Source organism: Crocodylus siamensis, chromosome 6 (assembly GCF_052110815.1).
Source record: "Crocodylus siamensis isolate JL-2025a chromosome 6, ASM5211081v1, whole genome shotgun sequence".
In the NCBI taxonomy this organism is placed as follows: Eukaryota; Metazoa; Chordata; order Crocodylia; family Crocodylidae; genus Crocodylus; species Crocodylus siamensis.
Genome location: NC_143400.1, coordinates 2,533,540 through 2,556,461, shown reverse-complemented (window position 1 = coordinate 2,556,461; position 22,922 = coordinate 2,533,540). Strand labels below are relative to the sequence as shown.

At 44.0% G+C, this 22,922-nt stretch overlaps 1 protein-coding gene across 3 annotated transcripts in view; it reads right to left on the bottom strand.

The window, feature by feature from the left end:
- LOC149860434 (leucine-rich repeat and fibronectin type III domain-containing protein 1-like protein) overlaps positions 1-15,982 on the bottom strand; it is a 172,118-nt gene extending 156,136 nt beyond the window's left edge. For 2 of the 3 annotated variants that reach the window (XM_090053270.1, XM_090053269.1), the window contains exon 1: positions 15,705-15,836. The gene's annotated coding sequence lies outside the window, so the exon portion shown is untranslated. Of the gene's footprint in view, positions 1-15,704 lie in introns of all 3 variants that reach the window. The other variant, XM_090053273.1, reaches the window with a different exon arrangement.
- Between the last annotated feature and the right edge of the window lie 6,940 nt (positions 15,983-22,922).

The window sequence follows — 22,922 nt, the reverse complement described above, 5'->3', positions numbered from 1 at the left end:
TCTTTTTTTAAAATTGCCTTCTTCAGCAAGACTCCTGCACCAAGCACAGCATTTGGAAAAAAATTATCCAGTTCTTGTTAGTCTTAACAATGGATGGCTGGGGCATCCCAAAAAAACCAGCCATGGCCTAGCCAGATCCCTCATATCCACGTTATATTGACTAGAGCATGCAGATCACAGAACTTAACAGCCTCTCTAGCCCCAGCACCACGTGGCTTGTCCGAGGTCCTTGTAAATACTCCACTGTGATCAAGCTCCAATCATGCTGTTATCTGCATGGCAACAAGCTCCGCTAGGAACCAGCCTGGTTATATTAAAAGCAGCAGTTCTCACATGACAAAGAGGAAGCAAACTATTATTAGTCCCATAACAGAGAGGAATCTGAGGGGCCCTTTGTCTGCATTTTCCCCTGCAGCTGTAGTGCTTTAATCGGTGAAACGCCACTGAAAGGCAACACCATGCCAGTACCAGGAAGACCAAGAGAAGAGGAATGGGAATGGAGTGACTTCTTCTATCCATGGGCTGCATGAGACAAATAAGCTGCAGCCGCCAAGCAGGGCCACAGAGAGCGTGGAGGCAAAGAGGCCTGACAAGTTATTTGATGCATTTGACTTCCTACCAGAACTTTCATTCTCTTCTCTTCTTCCTCCTTTTTTATTTTAAGCCACAGAGTGCAATTTTCATTGTACAAGGCATCTTTCAGAGCAGCACAGGCTCCAGTTACAAGCTCTCCCTTAATATCATTTGTGTCTGAACTTAATATCCTTAGTCTGAACTCCCTAAGACCTTGCCAAGGAAGGTGAAAAGCACAAGCCAGCCAGAAGAAACTGTGACACCAATAAAGACTGTCAACTACAGTCTTTACTCCACAGGTCCAGCACCCAGGACAGGACTGGACGGCCCCATGAAATGCAAGTCACCGAATGCTGCCAGACTTTGGTCCCACCGGGTACATCCGAACAGTTGTGCATGAGCAGGGGCATGCGTTTCCCACAGCACACATTTCTGCTGCTTTTTGGCCCCAGGGCACACCCCCGCGCACGGTTCTGCTGTACAGCTAATTGTCCTGGGTGGGGCAAGAGAGGCTGGGGCCAACACCTGTGCTGACCTCAGCATGCTTACTTAGGGTTCTGGGGACTCCTGGAGCAGCAACAGCGTCAATCTGGCTGCATGGAGACTGGCCAGCAGCTACAGCACAGCTCTGGACAGCCAGGCTCCATTTCTGGCAGCGCATGCCACACTGCTTTTTTTATTGCAGGTGGTTTTTTGACCCTGAGATCTCCTGGTGTCAAATTTTGGCACCATACTGCCAATTAACAGTGTGGCAAATGGGTGCACATGTGCTGCATGCAGTCTGTGGTGCTTCAAACAGCCTTGAGGCACTGCAACCCATATATGTGAGCTCATCTGGACGCGAACACTGAAGACAAGTTGAAGTCTGGCCACTGAGTGTATTTAGCCTATTATCCCAGCCCTGTAACATTTAGGATCCGCTGAAGGAAAAAGCTGCAAGCATCAATTAGGGTGTTCAAAAGTGTAGTTCAATTAAATCAATCTTCCATGATCACTTCTGTCAGTACACAAAGCTCTTGTTGGACACACCAATGTAAAGAATTTCACAAAGCTGAAAATATTTGCAGTGGGTTTATGGCCAGACAGAGGACCAGCCCCAAGCTGGCGCTCATGGATCTTCTGACGTATCCTCGGTCTTGTGTGCATTATATGTTACAATGAGAAAGGGGAGAAGAGAAAGCACGATCCCACTACAATCTTTAGCCATGCTCTACAGCAACGCTGGGTAGAAGACGCAAACTAGTATTTCATTCTGTTGCTGATAACACATTCACTGGGAATTCAAAGAAAGATTCTATTCTCAGGTGAACCAAAGGGTCTATAATTAGAAGACATTTCTGAGTTTTGAAATTACAGTGGCTGAAACAGGCATTATGGCACAGCAAGAGCTAAATATTTTGGCTTCTTTCATAAGCTTCAGGATTGCTCATCTCTGAAAACTACCATGTTCCCTAATGGTATATATCAAGGGCATTCCTAAGTTGCACCTCCCACCTTACTTTCCTGCCCAAACACAACCCCCACATGGTAGTGAAGAAAAATATTGGTGAAGATTTTCAAAAAACAATTGACAATTTGGGGTACTGAGCATTGAAACCAGTCCCACTTAAGGATGCTTAGAAGCAACTCATGTCACATTTTTTCACAGCTGACAGAAATGTTCAAGTTCCTAAAAAGTCCTATCACTATCACTGGAATACTGAAGTGCAGGGAACTCTTATACAGAAGCTGGGGGTCTGTTCTTATTGCATACCCATGTTGCACAAGCATTACATTAAAACGGTGGAAAGGAGAGCAAAATTTCCACAAGGCCACTGCCCCAGACCCCACTCACTTGATGTTTGATGTCCATTGCATAGCACCCTCCATCAAACTGTTTTCAACGGTCCTATGCCTATGATTTAGAAAAATGAAGGAACAACAACAACAACAAGAAAAGTATCATCGACAAGGCATCACATGTACAAGACTTGCTCATATTACATGGAACAATTCTAGTGTGTTCATGAAGAAGGAAACAGATGTTCTTGCACCAAGAAGAGGGTTTGCTATGCAACGTTCCTGAGTCAGCAGTGGCTGAACAGACAGACGGCAGCTCTGGGTGAGGCTGTCTCTTAGGGAACCCAACCAGATACTCTCCCTTATTCCAGCTGGAAATGGAGAAAGACTTTGTATTTGAAGGCCCTTGTAACATGAAAATGGAAGCCGGGAAGAGAGGTGAAGAAGCAAGTCTGCTTCTTGCAACAGACCCAAACAGATCATTGCTGGAAAACCACAAACAAGGCAAGTTAAGAGAGTTGCTCCTTGTGCTGTGGTTAGCAGACAGAGACGATTGTCAGGCTTAGCCGAGAGAGTCAGTTGTCTGTGGTTTGCAACTCACGGGTTGCACGGGATGCCAAGCTGTTTCCAGATCCAACAGTGGCCATAAGCAGTGTATATTGTACACCCTGGCCAGAAGACCACGGCCTTTTCAGGTTTCAGATGTGGGACCTTCCCAGTGAGAACACCTCTGTACTGGATACCACCACCAGACACTCAATATGGGAGTGTATCACAAGACTATTTAGAAATATGACCTGGTGCAGAATAACTAGCAGCTTCACAAAGGGGAAATTCATCCTGTGTGTAAGGGCTTAAGTATACAAGCCCTTTTAACAAAAGTTTATTTCATTCTCTCGTGCATTTGAACTTCCACAGTAGCATGATCAAGGCACAAAGACAGCGAAGTCATCATTTAATACACAAAGAAAGGAGCAAGTGGCAAAGTGCACAGCACATCCACAAATGGTTGCTGTAGTTTTACCAGCTGTTCAGAATTCATGCTTTGCTGTAACCTACTTTATTATTCTCAAAGGCCTGAGATTAGGAGCTATCTTGGTTGGAATTAAAATTTGAAGAATGTCAGAGTAGGTGCAAATCCCTTTCAAAGACTAGACTATGACAAAGGAGTCCTTTTGGGAAAAAAAAAAAAAGTAAGGTCATTTGGAACCTCCCTCCCCCCAAAAAGCAACACTAATTAAGGAAATCTCTTTGTCCATTAATCATGAGTGTGAAAGGCTCCATTTCTTTCCCTGTGAAATCCATCCTGCGTGTTCTAGTTATATGTACATAACTCATGCATATGCCACATTTGAATCTGACCTTTACATTTCTGGCTAATTTTAACATTCACTTTCACCCTGCCAAACTCAACTAGATAGAGGGGAAGATGCTGGAATACCCCTGACCTGCTGTGTGTGCGTGTGTTGGGCAGGGGAGGGGGACACGCAAACTAAACCTACTACCAAAACTTGTGGAAGAGGCGATAACTTTTATTAGACCAACTAGATATTTGCAACCAAATTTTTGTAGTTATCTGCAAGCTTTCAGGCACACACCCTTTATCAACCTACCACCAAGCTCTTGTTCCAGCATTACTGGGGCTAGGATGCCACGATCTCAGAACTGTAATCAGCACCAAGGTCAGCAGCAGTCTCTCTCCATTTCCCCCTTTAATATGCCTGCCTGTGGTTTAAAGACCTGCAGAGCTGGTGACCATGCTTTCTTTTGGGAGGTGGGAGGAACAGATCAGTTTTTATTCCCCAGTACAGATGCAGTGGAAAGCTGTCTGTGATCCCAATTCTGCAAACATGTAAACACAGACAGAGCTACTAAACTCTCTGGGACAGGTCCCTTCCAGCCCCTAACATCTATGAACACATCAGTAGCAAGTCACATGTGTGTGTACAGGCATGAGAAAAAAATCATGTTTTATATGTTTTGAACCAAAGCTGAATGGCTACTCAACCTCAAATTTTACACAAAAAAAGAACGTGTAAATGTATGATATTTAAATATCAAGTGCATCAGAACTCTCTTCCACGGGAAGTGCTGCTCTGTGCCTGCAGCAATCCCCAGTCTAGCACCCAGAGGGATATTCCAGGTATATACACTCAGTGGGGATCATCAACATGCGATACCACAGCTAGCAAAGCAAATAAAACTCTGGCTTGCATGTACTGACGCACCTCAAGCAAGACCCAAGGAAACATCCTCCCACCGCTTTCCTCAGCCTTGGTGAGGTCACAGCTGGAGTACTGCATCCAAGTCTGAGCTTCATGCTTTAGAAAGGATGTGGGGAAGCTTAAGAGAGTCCAGAGGAAAGCCACACGCATGATTAGAGGCCAAGAGAACAGGCCGTATGAGGCGAGGCTGAGGGACATGGGATTCTTCAGCCTGGAGAAGAGAAGGTTTTTTTTTTTTTGGTTTTTTTTTTGGGTGGGGGGGAGGCAGAGACTTGGTGACTGCCTACAAGTATATAAGGAAGGTGCATCAGGATCTGTGAGAACCTCTGTTCACCAGGGCACTCCAAGGGAAGACAAGGTGTAACAGTCACAAACTGCTGGAAGACCGTTTTAACTGGATATAGGGAAAAACTTCTTTACTGACCAAGTCTCTCAGGTCTGGAACAGACTCCCCCCAGACCTTGTGCAAGCACCTACTCTGGATACCTTTAAGAAATGCTTGGATTCTTATCTTTGCGGTTTTTCAGCTAGACCATTGGCTTGAAACAAGGGTTTGCCCCATTTATTTAAAGCTTCCATATAGACAAAAGTAAAACACTGCGCCAGGCAAATCTAGGAAAGAATTAATGAGCTCCTGGGAAAGCTCAGGGGGGTGCAAGCTGACACCATTACATACAAACCTGGTCAGTAAGATCCAAATGTACAGATGCTCAAAGGGAGGCCTGTCTGACCCAGGCAGTCATGGGAATGGAGGGATCTGTTGCATGAAGCTTGATGTATGAAGCATTTATTTTTATAAGATGTTTTAGAAAGAGATTTATACTCTTGGCACTGACGCATCAACTGCCAAAGATGAAGAGCTGTAAATTCAGGTATCAGGCCCTGCAAACCTATCACTTCTACTCAAAGAGCTTCATTTTCCAATCCTGAAAAACACACAATACTAGCTACCTCCTTAACAGGAATGGTGCCAAGTATATCTGTATTATTCAGATCAATGAGCATTGTACTGGACAAAGCTGCAAGGCAATAATGAACTATGCCTTTAGTGTCAGTGAATGCAGGTGCAAAGAAATCTACCATTGTTTTGGTATTCATTTGTACAATTGTATGCAACTACATAAAATGTGGGCAACAAAGAATCTGACCTCCTGCACAAAACAAAGAGCAACCTGTAAAGAGGTACGATGACAAGTTAATACCACCAGAATTAACTCCCGAGTTCGGATTTTCTGTTTCTCTCTCTAATGATTTACACTGCAGTTATCACAAGAGCATCAGGGCAGGATCTATAGGGCTGCTGGAAACCCAGAGCTCTGCTGAAGTCAAGGGAAGTAGAGGCTACCCAGCACCACTGAAAACTGATCTCTAGGGCACCTGCTTTCAAAGCAGAATGTTTAGCCTAACTTCGCTGAACACACTCAGGGTCTTGCACTTAAGGCTCTGCCAACACACTGCCCAGGAAGTACAGTTTTAGGGATGACACTTTTGCAAATACCATTAAGAAAAAAGAAAAATGGCTTCCTTCAGAAACATCTGTCCTTGCTCTAGTTTTCTGAAGTCAGAAATGAGCCTTCTGTGTGTTTTTGTACCCGGAGGCACATCAGTTATTGCTTCTCAGCCATGGAGCAAGAATTTGTCTGTGCACTGAAATTAAGATGCTGACATTGCAAAATTGGACTCAAGATGACATGGGAAACTTTTCAAATTGATGCAACCTATTTGCATCTCAGCAATGGCTCCCAGCATCTACCTCAAAAGGCAGAGGCAAATACATTTTAGTACAATATAAAGCTGCATATAAATGAGACAATATCTGCTGAAGAGCTCACTCAGACTTTACATGAAAAATATAATGGACAGACTACACACCCATGACAAGCTCCAGTCCTCCTAATACAGTGGAAAACTCATTTTCCAGGCTAGATAAAATGCCTTAGGGGCCTCACCATCCTTTTATCCATTCATTCAGTCAAATACAGGCTTCATTATGGCCCTGTCTTATACTGCTCCCTCTGCTCTTGGTTATCATGAGCACTAACCCTAGTTAAGCTTCCTCTTAAGGAAAAAGATCTTGAACTCTCATTCTCTGCAAAAGTGGCCATTTTGACAGCCAGCTTCTCACCCTGAGCTGGCTGCTTTAATAACTTTGGTTCATTAGACGAGCTTAAAATAAGTCCAGTAAGGAGAAAGAATCTTATAGCAGGACACTGAAGAAAGATATCAAATAAATGAGATACACACCTACTGAAATCCATTTATCTGGAAATTGATATGCAATTAAGAAATCTAATTCCAGGAAGTCTGTGATTGGTTCATAGCTCCTGTGTGCGTGTGTGCACATACTCCCCCTCCCCTCCCCATATGCACTGCATACCCTGCTTGAATCACCTACATGCGAGTCCATGATTCATTATAATCCATCCCTTAACCAGATATACACACAAGGCAGTCTCAGGTATGTTCCAAGAGAGACCTTTAGCGCTCCATGCCATACAAACTGAACCTGGCCTAGGGCCAGAGATTCCTGAGAAAACTTCTTCCCTCATTAGATCATTACACTAATGTTTTCATCCAGCTGAATTGCAGCAAAAAGGTTTCTGGCATGTGGCAGCATCAGCAAATTAAACAGGAGAGTCTACAACTGGCCTATATTTCATATGCAGGGAAAGATTCATGTTTCAGCCTCTCCAGAATGCAGGCCACAGGAGGAGAGACCTCTTATCAAGCTAAAGACACCCAACAACTCTAGTTTCCTAGAGCTGCTACATAACAACATTACACAAACTACAGATCCTTGGGATTGCACACAAATACTCACCAGGTTGAGTGTGCTGCAAACTGAGGTCCAAAGGGCAGATGCCTCTCACCCTTTCATTCCAAGAGCTCAAGCTTCTGTGCCTGCTGTCTACATAAGCCTGACTACATACACATGCACAGATCTCACTCCAGCCACCAGATAAGGGTAGCTGTGTACCCAGGCACAACATGTGCATGTACACATGCATGTTCCAAATGGCTCCTAGAAAATAATGTGATCTCAGTTAGGCATGGACTCGCACACCTCCAAAGCAGAACAAACCCATCTCTGAAGTCTCTACTGCCAAAAAACTTTGGCCACAGAAGTGTTACAAGTCTGGTTCTCCAGCCTCCTAAATGCGGCACTTGTACTTGTCATGGAGTGGCATGATACAAACAGAGCTTATAGGCAGCAGTGACTTTCGGGGATGCCAGCCTGTTCATCCCAAGACTTTTCACAAAAACAGCAACTGCTTCCTAACCACCAAATGCTGGCTTCAGGGATGTGGGACAGAAAAAGAAACACACTTTTCATGGGAAGGGAGGCAGGCAGAGCCATCCTGAGACTCAGGGCCCCTTCTGCTCACCTTAAATACCAGCAGTTGCCCTATCAATTGGGGGGGGGGGGGGGGAGGGAGGGGGGAAAAGCAGCTGCTTCCACTGCTGCCTCATTTCCCTTCTTGATGAGATGAAGAATTGTGAAAACCTTCCATTGAGAGGTAGGATTCTCCATAAGCAAGTAGATTTATTATCTGAAACCTCCTAAGAGGTGAGAGGCCTCTTACTGAATCAGCAAAAGTGCTTCCTGCAGCAAACTGTACATCCCTTTGTTGACTGAAGGAGGGAAAGAAAGACATAGCTCTTTCCCCCAAGCTCAGTCCAATTTAATCTGCACTGTAATTTTTGTCCCATCTTCCTGCCCCAGTTAGAGACCCTGTTCATCTCTCCAGAAAATTTTCATTATGCCTATGCCAGTAAAGGCTGAAAGCCAGGTCTATCGGCTCCTACATTCATGAGCAATTAGTCACCTAAAATAAAAAGTGAAAGGAATAAAATGACCGAGGAAATGTGCTAATCGCATCACTAGTGTCTGGGAGTAATAAAAACTAGGTGCAGTTGGATTGTTAGCCAGGGGAAACCCCCCCCTCCACACAATCAAAAGTAGAGTGTGCCAGCACATCTTCCCACAGACAGACCAATAATTAGCAGTACATTATCCACAATGCTTAAGTAGCAACATGGCAAGAAATAACTAACTGGTGACCTGCACATGAAAAACGCCCCGAGCATATCTATCTATCTATATATATTTTTAACTCTGCTTTGGATGCCCCCTGAACCCCACATCAAGGTGCTATTTTATTTCCTCTTTCAGGAAACGCGCAAGATCAGATCTGTCCAAACACCATATCATGGACATCACATAAAAACCCCATTCATGAAATGTGTAAAAGATCAAATTACAATACAATCATACTCCTGAAAGGAACTTTGCCTCTTCAGCATGAATTCCATCATTCTTCCAGTCTAAAACTTTCTGTGTGGACAGACTAAGTAACTACTTGATTTTTACCTGTGTTTAAACCACAGGTTCCCAAACTTTGTCTTATTGCGCAACCCCTTCCAGATTTACCAGCTACCCCCATGCCATTAAATCCTCCATTACCCAATTTCTCCCATGTACCCCCCAGAGATGTCTTGCATAACCCAAGGGGTACACATATCAGTTTGGGAACCCTTGGTTTAAACAATTTTAGATTGACAGGGGGGAAAAAACCCTTCCACCTGAATTGTTCATACAAGGGTCCATATGACTTGGATCTCTTGTGAGAAGACCAAGGACCTTGGACCTCTTGTGATCACAGCACAGTGTTCCCCAGACTTTCCTGTAAGACACCATCATAATACTTTTTAGTGAACTTGTTCAATCTAAGAAGCTGAACAAGGAATGTCAAACATTATGGTTAATGGTATGAATTGATAAAAGGAAAGAAAGGGAATAATTATGAGGCTTAACATTTATGATATATACTGAAGCACGTAAAGCAATCTCTCATTCATTTCATTTTACTATTGCAGTCCATACCTAGGCAAAATTGTCACAGGAGTTTGGTCAATGCAAAGAATACAAGAAGAACAGTGCATTTAATCTTCCTATATCTCCCATCAGGAATTGCAAACCTGCAGACTACTTGTTATAGCAGGTAACCCCAAATGCAATGACCCCAAAAGGCACTAGCCTAGACATTTTTATGTAGAACATCTTCCAACTGCTTCCCTGGGAGAAGAAAGCATTTGGCTATTAGAAGAAAGGGTAATCAGGAACAAGGAAGAAAGAGAGTTATCAGGTTAGGAGAACATTTTTATTCCCTAAGAAAGGGCAAACATAAGAGTACCTACGGCAATAACCAGCCATTTCAGATACTATTTGGATGCCAAGAAGCAGCAAAGATATAAATAATTTAGCTCCGATTACAAAAAAACCCCAAAACAACAGCAAACCATGAAACCGCTACCAATAGAGCAAGGCAGAGTTATCTGGTCTTTCACAGGATTGTACCAAGTGCCATAACAGGGCTCAGCAGAGGTTCACCGATCGCAGAAATGTGTCTGGAAATACAATCATGACTGCTTACAAGGGTATACGCACATATTTCAAAGGAATTCTGCTCCGCAGTGAACTTGTCACCACTGGCTTAAGTATTGCCAATTTTCCTAGACTAATTGCTCTTCTAGAGAAGGACAAAGCTGAGCATTAGATCAGAGAACTGCAGTTTCTCTTTGTTACAAAAATCAATGCAGCACCTCTTTTGAAATTGTGCTCAAGAGTTCTCCTTTGTCCAATACCTCCCCAAGCAACAGAATTTCACTTATTAAGTCCATAGAAATATTTCCTCTATGAGATTAGTGCAAATCCTTCTGGAACATTCATGCAGCTCATAATGACCTTTCCATTTTCTGAAAAGCACATGACAAATGTCTGCTGTATATTTATATTCTCTCTACCCCAGATAACCTTTGAGTTTGCTGCAGGCGGATGGTCCTGGGCAACCGACAGGATCAAGGTTCAGGCTGGTGGATGACCTATTTGATTGCAATCAGCCCCACAGACAGATGTTCCTATCACCACAATATGGATTTCTCTAAGAGCAGGGAGGGGCAGGATTCCTCCTAAGGGTATGAATTAACAGAAAGTCAGCAACATGTAGAGACAAAATTTTCACATATGCAGCAGAACAGGTGGGGAGCCAATCTGGTGTTAAAGCGAACTCTGGTAGCTACTAAACCGGGATTTAACCACAGGCTAGTAGGGTATGTACACCTGCACGGCCAGGTTCAGAAGACCCTATATTAGAGGTGGGCAAAATGCAGCCTGCCGGGCCTTTCTATCTGGCCCATGGGTCCGCTAAAAAATTTAGAAAATTAATATGCATCTGCCCCTGGCTGCCTGTCACATGGTTCTCAATGGCTCGCCAAAACTCAGTAAGCGGTCCTCCACCAGAAATAATTGCCAGCCCCTGCTATGTCATAGCTGCCATGGCCCAAATGTTGACTGACCCTTGGTTTAGGGTACACAACTCAAAAAACTTTAAGGGAAATCTGCTTTCCAAAAGAGAGCTGCCACTGCAGCTGCCAAGAATTACCCAGGATCTGCAGGTCACTTAAGTTTTTAGATCCATGTATTATTTTTTTTTTTAATAAATTTAATTTTGTTCAGATTTAATAACAAGGAAGGTGTGGGGGGAGTGAACTAATCAGTCTGATTACAAATAGCCATCACCCTGCCATTTCACTAACAATCTTTAGTAAAACCCACTCTGACATCTACCACCAAAGCTGGTAGCAGGAAAAACAACCATTTTTCTTTCTGGGAATGTTTTTTTGGAAGGGTGGAGAGACTGATTTTTGTCTGAAATACCCACAGACATCCTAGACTTCAATGAAAGGCAACAAGTAGTGAAAAAAATCCATTTTCTGTTAAAGAAAAAAATTCACTTGAAAAAAAAATTTTTAATTGAAACCTGCAGATTTTTCATGCACACACATGCACACATGTGACAGCTTTTAACACTCCCCCATCCCACTCATTCTGAAAAATCTATTATTTGCAAAAGTCATGCAGGCTCAAATTACCTAGATGTGTTCTCCCTAGGCCAGAAATAAAGCACATAGGCTTGCACAGTCATGACTTGGTGTATGCATAGACAGCTTCTGCCTTTCACAACTAATCAGGTACCTTGGTGCATCAGAAGTTAATGTGAAGTGTTGAAGGAAGGCTGAGGGATTTTACATCAGAGCCCCCAGCTGTACTGTGCTTGCTATGGAAAAGGGTCCGTGTTTCTCAGGAGTCGTTCCTAATTAACGCAGTTATCAGAAATGGTAAGACTGTCCCACTAAAGCAAGTATTTATATGAGCTGCTTAGGCCAGGTGGAGATGGACAGATCAGTTTTCCTGCCACCATCAAAGCTCCATCCTATAAACTTGCCAATTAAAGCACCAGCTAAGTTACCGGCATGCCTTGTGCTGCTAAGTTTCAAAACTTCCAGAACCGCCCCTCCAAAGACTTTCATGTTTCAGTCACTTGCACTCGATGCTAGATCTGTTAGCAGTTCCTAGGTCCCAGCTAAAGGCCACGGTAGATCTGTCATTCCCCATTTTTTAAAAACTTGTATGCATCTTTCCGAAAATGTCAGGTATCCAGGTAACTTCACGCAGAGGGGAGAGACTCCATACAAGCTCTGAATTGACTGCCCAAAGGAGTTTCCATCTACCGACTCCTCTGTGAAATTCTATGAAATATGAACTTTCATTTCTACCCAGGAGAACTTTTACAATCTTTTCCCCAATGCCTGATGAAGGGTGTTTGTGCCCGAAAGCTTGCAGTTAAAGACTTTTTTGCAAAAATCTTATTGGTCTAATAAAAAAATATCATCTCTACTACAAATCCTGATTGCTCTTTCTGAAAACAGCACTTCAGCTCAACCAGAAGTCAGGGGCTTGATGGAAGAATTTCTTGGTGAAAATCTTTGGCCTATATACTGAAGAAAAGCAGAGTAAATCTTCATAATGATCCCTTCTGGCTTTAAAAAACAAAACAAAAACCAACAACTTTTGAATCCCTGTTAAACACCTGAATCCAGAGGGGAAAAAAGACAAAAGGTGCCCAGCTCTGACCTTTGATATATGAACTTGAAATACAAGTATTAGGAATCAATCTGTTGGCAGAAACACATTCTTAAAAGGTACCTATGAATAGCTTCTGAACAAGTGCATGTTTCCAGTTAAAAATGCATTATTAGCTCCAGTGGTAGTGGCAAGCATCCTAAACCTCCCATTTATTTCTGACACACAAAGGACTTTGATTTAAAATTTTACTTTATAGTCAGCTCTCCCTTGGCTACATGCAGCTGGAGAGGTAGTTAGACAGGTTAGTCTGAAGTCAGGCAGAAGGCAGCAGAACAAGGTATAAATCTACTCTGTTTTCTACCTATATCTGGAGCAGTTATAAAATTATCCCAGATGCTCTCACACTACAGGAATAAAACCAAAGTGCTGAGTATGCATTCACAGCAATTCACTGCATAGGGTGTCTGGAGAGCTCTGACAATGTGCATCTGTCTATGGACTCTTTCAGCTCTGGGTAATCTTTTCAAATCCAGGCCAGGCTATTTAGCTTCCCACGCGAAAAGTGAACTCGATAGGTCTCTGTTCAACTCCTAGCGGACATGTGTCTACATCACAAAAACCACGCACGCAACGGGCCCCCTTGTGGTAAACTCTACGAGAAGGCAAAGGCCTGAACAGACTCAGAGAATTTTATACCATGGCAAGAATGAAGCAAGCTCCCAGGATCTTTGTATGCAAGATCTGCGCTGCCTGCGCTGCAAACGGGGGGGAGGGGGGTGGACAGACAGATCTTCTGTCCTCACAGCTACTCATCTGGCAGCTTTCAGCAATGCTAAATTCATACAAGGGACAATTTTGTAAGTTAGGACGGACAGAAAAAAACAAAAACAAAATTGCAGCCGGTTGCCTTTCACTTGTATTTCCCAGGCTTTGTGAAATAATCAAGTATTGCTGCAATTTTACATCCCAGTGGGTTATAAGCAGTCATGACTACAAGGAGCCTCTCTCATTCTCCCATGAGAATGAGATTCAATTGGCTTCTTAGTCGTAAAAATGCAACCGTCATACTTCTGAATAACGGCTGGGGTGAGCTGCACAGTCTCTGGAATAGAAGCGATTCTGACATCTGCTACCTTTTTACTGAAGACTCTATTAGTGCCTCAGTAGTTCAAAATGATTTCTCTCTCCAATTTAAAGCTGCATCCCAGCCTGCTCCCCGAGGAGCATAAAGCTGCATCCTAGCCTGGTCCCCAAGGAGCATAGCTGCTTTCATCAGAAAACTGTGTGTCCAGGGAAACATTTTTAATCCATAGCATGGCATTTTAGTAAAAACACAGCAGGCATGTTTATTCCCATTTGAAGGGAGGGGAGGAAGTAAGTAAATAAATAAATAAACCAACCAACCAACTCCTGCTCAAATTTTCTTTTAAGGTGGAAGACATCTTTACTGTATAATGATGGATTCAGTGGCATGCCCGCTCTGTAGGAGACTATGTTCCTGTGTTCCCAGATGTCTGTACAGAAGGAAAACACCGACCAAAATAACCTTAAAGGGAAAGCATCTGGCACCCTGAAAGCAAATTTTCTTAGATAACTAAAACAGTGTTGTGGTTTCAAACTCATTTTGTGATAAAGCAGCACACTGCCCTGAGGTTTATGTCTTGTTCTTTGGAAATAATACTCCCCAGCATATATTTTCTCTGCGCAAACTCAATACAAACCTACAATCTATGCATCATTTCATTAGCTTTATTACATGCAATCACCTTAGCCAGTCTCAATGACAACACCATAATCTCCGACATGGAAACTGCACACCCTCCTGTGCTTGCAAGATCTCTTAATCAGCTCCAGACGGCAAACAAACCCGAAAGGTCACTCTCACTTCATGCGAATACAGACAATATTAAAAAGACAACAATGATCCATTTAGAGAGCCCCTCTCTACTGCCTCTTCCCCATCGCTGCACAAAATAAGCTGGGCACAGACATCAGTCCTGTTCAGCTTACCCTTCTTTATGGGCAGATGCAGCACATTGCAAGTTTTAAAAATACATGTATGAGACAAGGAAAAGGCAATCAGAACTCACAGTAGAGATGATATCTTTTTAGACCAACAAGGCATTTGCAGAAAAAAAATCTTTAATTGCAAGCTTTCAGGAACACCCTTTAATTGCCCAAAAGCTTGCAATTAAAGACATTTTTCTGCAAACACCTTGTTGGTCTAATAAAAGATCTCTCTATTATGAGTCCCGATTGCCTTTTCCTCTAGACCAATACGGCTACAACCTGGATACCTAGTACAAGGATGAATATTTTTGTCCTAGCAAACATGATACACCGGAATAGAAGCAGAGACAAACAGTTCCTTTTTCAATTATTTTAAAAAAGATTTCTGCAGAGATGGGTTTTCAGATTATTTTTAAATATAAATTTTCAGCCAAAATCATTAAGACAGATCTTGCACAAAGGGAAAAATGGGTTTCTGGATGATATTTCAACATAACCTGTGGTACCCTGTAGTTGGAAATTAACGCAGGGGTGCAGGCTGCAGCGTGTCGGTCTGAGGACACAGGCAGACCAGGCTTTTCGGGTGAATCCGATCTCTTCTATTAGACCAAGTGGGTCTAATAAGAGAGATCCAATTCACTTGAAGAACAATCATTAACGAAGACATTGCAGAAAGGGAAAAGTGAAGACGCGAGGACGGATGCACGGATATTTCCATAGAAATGTCCAGCCACCTTAAGGAAGATGCTGCAGGAAGGGAAAAGTGAAGACACAGGGACGGACGTGCGGACGCTATTTCAATACAAGATTCAGCTAGCAGACCGTTACCGAAGACGCTGCCGAACCTGGGGAAACGAGGGAAGGCGCAGGAGATACCTCTGCTAGCAGCACGATCAAGCGCCCAGGGGTGGACACTCCACAACGAAACACACAACAGCCCGGGGGCAGGGGCACGGCCGGTCTCCGGACAAGACGCTGCCCCGGTCTCTGCAGGCCACTGCACGGGGGGAAGGCGCAAGCCTTAAAACACGGGTGGGGAAACCAGGCGCCTCTCGCAATGACACGGCAATTTGTCAAGAGCCTTTGGGGAGGGTAATAATAGTAATAATAATAAAAAAATCATGAACCCCCCCCCCAAATTTTTAAAAAATAATCCCCCCGCGCACCCAACGCGGCGGGAAGAGCCTCACCTCAGCTCGGGGCGGCTCGGCGGGGGGCTAGGCGGGCGGGCGACGGCGGGGCGGCATGCCGCCGCGGCGGGGGCGGGGGCGCGGGGCCGAGCCGCCCGTGAGGGTCCTGCTCCCGGCCGCGGCCCGCCGGGGGGGGAGGCGACAGCGCGGGGCCCGGAGCCGCCCGCGCATCCTCCGTCCTGCGGCTGCGAGAGGCTGGAGCAGGCGCGCTGGCGGCGGCGGCGGCACAGCTCCGCACATGCCCACTGAGGCGGGGCGTCCCCCCGCACGAGGCTGGGCGCCGCGGCGGCAAGGGGCGGGGCTTCGCGGGGGCCAATCGGCGCGCGGGCGCTGAGCGGGAAAGAGGGCCGGGGAGGGGGCGGGGCCTGCGGGCCGTTGGGCGTGGGCGACATGCGCAGTGCGTGAGGTGCCTCCTGAGTCTGGCCGTAGCCCTAACCTGCTCGTGGGGACACCTGCTCTACTGACAGCATCAGTGTCGGTCGTCGTCGGGGGTATGTGCACCCCCTACTAGTCACATATGGGTGCAGGGAGCTCAGGACATCACAGCTCGTGCAGCCCGTTGCTCCAAGCGGGACGTCTTCTACCGCGTCATCCTGGCCGAGGCTTTTAGTCAGGTCTTCGAAACCTGCGAGGATGGAGAGTGCAGAGAGCGAGCATCAAACAGGAGGGTTGAAGGAACCTCGGGAGGTCACATCCAGTGCAACCCCCTGCTCCAAGCAGGATGTCCTCAGCTACGTCGTCCTAGCCAAGGCGGTGGCGAACTGGGTCTTCAAAACCTGGAGGATGGAGAGTGCGAACTCCATCATCAAACAAGAGGGCTAAAGGGACCTCAGGAGGCCACATGTAGTGCAGCCCCTGCTCCAAGCAGGACCAGCCCCAACTACATTGTCCCAAACAAGGTTTTGTTGAACTGGGTCTTCAAAACCTGCAAGGATGGAGAGTCCACAACACAGAATTATCAAAAGTGAGGGTGGGAAGGGACCTCCGGAGGTCACATCTAGTCCACCCCTCTGCTCAAATCAGGACTAGCCTCAACTGCATCATCCCAGCCAAGTCGGGTCTTCAACAACTCTGAGGATGGTTGTCCTCTTGGTTGGGTATCCTCTATGATAATTTGCTTCTGTTGTGTCTATGTCATTCTGTCTGCCACGTGCAAAAAAACCACATTTGCACTCACTTTTCTGAACTTTTAATGATTGATTTCAATTACTTATGGTGTACTCTCACTCTCCGAGCAAAAATTGTCCCTTAACACCCTTACTTTAACCAATAACACCCTTACCAAGATGAAGGAGAGAATAGATGGCAATTAAATGCAGAAAGAATGGCAAGAGTAAGACAAAATGGAAGAGATGATCAAAGAGGACGTCATAGAAGTGATGCCATGGAAAGACAAAGTGTTCACAGAGGCAATAGAAGACAGGATGAAATACTAGGCAACAATAGATTCACTGAAGACGCGATTGAGGAACATAGTTGTGGATTGATGAACATGGCGTGCCAATTTTGTAACTCTTTAAACTTACAGATGGCCAATTCTGGAGTTGTCATAAGGGTAAAGTGATTCTGCCTCCAAAAAGTCTGTTTCCAGGGTATTCGTGAGATTTAATGCCGAATCGGAACAACAAGCATCACACAACTTTAAAACAAACATTCAGTCATTCAACAGTGCATTCCCTGCTGAACAAAGATTATTGTGATGAGAATATGATTCATGGACTATGTGGAGGATTGAATCCAAGTGCACCGTGCATGGAAAATCATCAGTGTCTGAAGAAGTATCCAAAGGAGTTTAGAGAAGAGACACCTGGAAATATTGATGGATACCCATTGTATAGAAGAAGACCAAGCAGAACTGCTCAAGTTGGTAATGACACAGTGGGTAACAGAAATGTGTTATCCTATAACAAGTTAACCTATTTTTACCCATCAATTTTGACGGGCTTTTAACCTAGTATAGAAAAAAATCAGAGAATTGTAGAAAATTCAGGTTGGAAGGGACCTTACGAGGTCACATCTAGTCCAACCCCCTGCTCCAAGCAGGACCAGCCCCAACTACATCATCCCAGCCAAGGCTTTGTCTAGTTGGGGCTTGAAAACCTCCAAGGATGGAGGTTCTACCACCTCTTTGGGTAACCTGTTACAATGCTCCACCACCCTCCTAGGGAGAAAATCTGTCCTAATATCCAACCTCAACTTCCCTTGCTGCAATTGAAGACCATTGCTCCTTGTTCTGACATCTGCCAGAATAAGTGGCTATTCGATTTCCCCTCAGTCTTCTTTTTTCCAGACTCAGTGGGCCTACTTTTTAGTCCCACGACACGCCAGAGATCTGCCACTTCGGAGCCAACTTGATTAACTGATTAATCAATTAATCAAGTCTGTTCTGCATCCAAGCTGATCCAAACTGCGCTGTGCCATATGAAGTTGTATAAGTGGAAAAATGCACATCAGTGCACAGAAAATGGAGACAGTACACTTTTGAACTAAAGCACCTTTTATGTGATGAACATTTTGCCACTTACACAACTGCAAGCATCGCAGCACTGGACTGTTTTCAAAGCTCCTGACGCTGTGGCACTTCCATGTGTAAACATGCCCGAAAAGCCCAGTTTCCATGAATTGGTAGAGACATGAATTAAGTCTCTCTCTTTCTCCACGCTGACTCTTGACAGTGGCTCTAGCTACAGATTTCTTTCTTCCTTTGGTTATTTTTATACATGTTGATCTATTCCTGTTGTGCTTTCTGTGATTGTTTCCTAGCTGTAATGCCTTATTGTGCTTCCTTTTCTTAGTGTCAGAATGGTGTCTTTCCTTTCATCAATCACGTTAGCTCTTGCGGCTGAATTATTACTATGCCGATTCATTCCATTTTTATGCCAAAGTCACTTAATTTTTCTGATTTTTTTGTTAATGTAAGTTGAAGAATAAAAATGTGATACTGGGATGTTCTCAATCATTCTGTCCTCCAACTTTCCTTGAATCCATCTGCCCTGTTACAAAGACCTGCAGATTATTAGGGAGTAGGATTGTTGGGGTCAATACTTTGGGGATTTAGCAATGACTAGTCAACTTCCATTCTCATAAAAATCAAACCTGGACTTGGATATTTGATGTTCCTGTACTTCCATAATACTCTACTGTGCAGTGCTGCTCAGTGGAGGGGATTTTGCATGGGAAGAACCTTCAGTAAAAACAAATGTATGTCTGCAAAATAAGGGGCCTACTTATTCCTCTGGGTTTAGTACCTCAACACTTGTCCTTCAAGACATGGGTTTGGATTCACCAACTAACCAGTTACAGACTATTGAGAGGTAGTTAGCCTCTCAATAGAGGGCATGGTGGCACCTCCGAGACTAACTCATTCAGCAAAGCATAAGCTTACAAATCATGGTCTGGCCTATGAACACTTATGCCTTTCTGAACAAGTTAGTCTTTAAGAACACATACAAGTGCCCTAAAAAGTGCTAGGCTTCCCTGCCTTCTGCCTTACAGAGTATAAAAAAGCACTTAGATACATTTTCATTCAATATTGGTTTGGGGAAGATGCTGCTACCATACTCCAACTCTCTGAGCTGCAGACAGATCCAATAAACTACAGAAACAGCTGAAAATGTGATGCATGTTTCTTAGGCTGGTGGAATAGGGCAGGTAAAACATTTACAGCTGGTAGCTCCTTGTGAGGAGAAAACCATGTGCTGACACATCCTGGGGAAGGGGGACTTAGAAATGCTAATAACTCTAATGTGTTGTATATGTATAATGTTTAATAATTATACAGGGAATATGGCTTTAGTCTAAGATGAGGAGGTCCTAGACGAGTGTGGAGGAAAATTGGGTCTGAGGTTTTTTTCTATTTGGAATTTGAGAATATTTATGGTATCTGATTAAAGTATGGCTGCAAGTCATTCTTTAGTTTCCATATTCAATATTCTAGGATGTAGAGTACAAAAGGCCTTTTTCTTTGGAAACGCTCAGGTTTTAGCATTTTGCTGCAAAGTACCTGTTCAGAATTTCATGACTCTTCAGGTTATGCTTATCATGAACTTGGGGATGGTGACAGGAGAATTTCCTTGTCAGTCTCCAGATTTTCTGTCTCCCAGCAACCCACTGCTCGCTATTCCCCTTTATTTCCCCGTCTGTTGGTCCTTGGTTTCCATTTAGACTATAAACTCTTTAGCGTAGGGACCATCCTTTTTGTTTATGCAGCCCTTTACACAAGGAGGCTTGGCGCCAGGGTACTACCACAAAACCAGTAATAAATGTTTGCTGGCAAGTTTAGTAACCTTTTGTACATTGTGGGTGCATCTACACAAGATGCAATGGGACAGTAGCAACAAGCTAATGTACCATAGGTTGTTGCTCCCATGCAGTAACGTTGCTGGGCAGTAACCATGCGGCGCTGATACTGCATAGTAGTAATGAACTACTGCGCAGTAGCATCAGGAAAAAAACATGTGGTGATGGTACTGTGCAGTAAAGCCAGTTACTGTGCAGTAACTTAGTACTTGCTTACTCACATACTAAATGATAGTACAGTAACAACTGCGCAGTCTGCTGCTCGTGTAGACACGGCCAGTAGGTGCTACAAATGAGGTATTAGTGAACAGCAAGTCATTTAAGGATGTGTTTATGTATCCATGTTGTGCCTTTTTGTTTGTTAGTTTTGGTGTTTTTTGAATGTGTGATGTGTTTAGTTCTGTGGTAACAAGAGAAAAAAAATTACACAGTTATCTTGGGTTCCAAAGTGTAGATTAAGGATTCATCTATAGCTGCATGTTTTCTGGCTTTGTTTGCTTGGCTCTTTCCCCCCAGAATCTATAGTGGCACAGATATCTGTAAATTCTGAATCCTTTCCTTTTGTTTAATTCAATGAAACTAAAAAAAAAGTTATCTAAATAAGACATGCTCCTGCTGAGACCTGTTTGATGTCTCTGAAATTTGTGTACTGTAAATACTAGTTTATTTTTGCTTCCATTTTACTCAAAGTTCAATGTTATGCTAAAATGTGCTGCTGTCAACAGCTTGCTCATTTGAGCTGCTTATTAGTGGCATAAACTCTGGTTAGAGTCTAATAGTGTTTTCAAAACAGTGATGTGATGCATATCACGTGGAGTTGGGATTAAGCTAATAGTACTTTGCTAGGCATAGGTAGATGTCAAGCTTGATCTGCTTGGAGTTGGTTGCCCTGCTCTTGGATAAGCTTCCACAGGACACCAGAGGTCTTTTGGTGGCAAATAAGGCCCAGGTATGCAGCTGTCTAAAATACTTGATTTCTCTAAAGGAAGAGAAAGAGAAGTTAGTTTAAACTACATATAGAATCATAGACAATGAGGGTGTGAAGGGACCTCGGGAGGTCACATCTAGTCCAACCCCTTGCTCAAAGCAGGGCCAGACCCAACTACATCATCCTGGCCAAGGCTTTGTCAAGGTGGATTTTGAAAACCTCCAAGGATGGACCTTCCACCACCTCTCTGGGTAACCTGTTCCAGTGTTTTACTATTCTCCTAGTGAGAAAATTCTTCCTAATATCTAACCTAAACTTCCCTTACTGCAACTTGAGACTGTTGCTCCTTGTTCTGTTGTCTGCCCCCACTGAGACCAGCCCAGCTCCATCCTCTTTGCAACCCCCCTACAGGGAGTTGAAGACTGCTATTAAATCCTGCCTCAGTCTTCTCTTCTCTAGACTAAAAGGTGAAGGTGAACACTGGGTTTTTCCTCTCTCCCAGTTCTCTGGCAATTCTGTGACTACACATGAGGTAAAAGAAGATAAGATCAGGACAGAACCTCCTACTTCTTACCTACTTCTGAACTTGCTTTAATAGCAGTTCCAGTGATGCAGTGTCACCATGGAGGTGCCAGTGGCTCCATGGATGCATGAAAAATGCTAACAATTGCTGGTGTTCAGACCACCATATTATTTGCCCCTGTTTCATTCAATTTTAAATCATATAATCCCAGACATAGTGAAACTCGGCGTTGTTCAGTAAGGAATGGCTGCATTTCAGCTGCAGAGAAAGGTAATTAGAAAACACTTGAGTGCTCAAAAACAAGATAATACTCCTCATCTTCCTGCTAAGAAAATAAAAGAGAATTATGTTGAATGTGTCCAGGACAAAATACCCAGCCATTTGAATTTACTTCCAAAATACCGCTTTTCACATCCTCTAACCAATCTGTCTACCTCTATGGCCCCATCCCTTTCATATCTGTTCCTAAGGTAGCATTTCTCACTTGTCTCCTAAAAGTTCATCGCATGGAACAGCACAGCTGAGACACTACTAGCAAAACTGTTCCATCCCTCCCCCTGGAGCTTTCACTTGGGAAAAGCCACGACCTGGCTCAGAAATCCATCCAGTGTAAGGTGAGAGGCGTGCGTTCTCTCAGTTATATATCAGTCCCAAAGATTGTTTTGGACACACGTGAATGTGGGTGTTTCAAGAGGAGGGTGTTTCCTTCCAGCAGTGCACCCTCTATGTGGGAAATTAGCTAGTTTGGCTGACATGGGCTTTTTCCTGTGTAGTCAGAGAAATAGGTTGTGTATGAGTGTAATATCATTTCTATTTTTAGGGGAACCAGTTCACATTGTTGTGGGTTAGGATTTATTGTCTCTTCTCCCAGAGCTAAGTGATTTCTCTTGCAGCTCCCCGAGAGTCTAACCTGCAGGAGCACCCTGCACCTCAGGATTTTCAGTCCCACAAAGACCTGAATATTTATGATCCAGACTATGCAGCATCCTCATGAATGTTACCCCACTGACTGTTCCCTATTGCACAGCCCGTCCAACAATGGAGAGCAATGGCCTCCGAGCCTCTCATTTTCCCCTTAGCCTGCCAAGATGTGGGACTGTAGCAGAGTAGGCAAACAAGTCCAAGGAGTTTCCTTTGTGTTGGCAAAAGCTTCATCCTTTGGCACTTTTAGCTATATATTATCTTTTAGAGACAGCGTATGTGCTGCTGGCTAATGGACGAATCTGGAGCCAAGACTCCTGTGGGATAAGTATACTGACCATGGATTTACTGACTGATTTTGGAAAGATGCTTAATTTCACTATACTTCAGCCTCTCCACATTTTACGGTTGATCTACCTCACTCTGGGTGTGCATATGATGGCAGCAGGAGCATATGAGAACAGATCCATGTATTCAATGCACCTTGAGATCCCTGAGTGTCAAGTATTTTGTAAGTGCAGACTATGATACAGTCTTCTTAATTTTG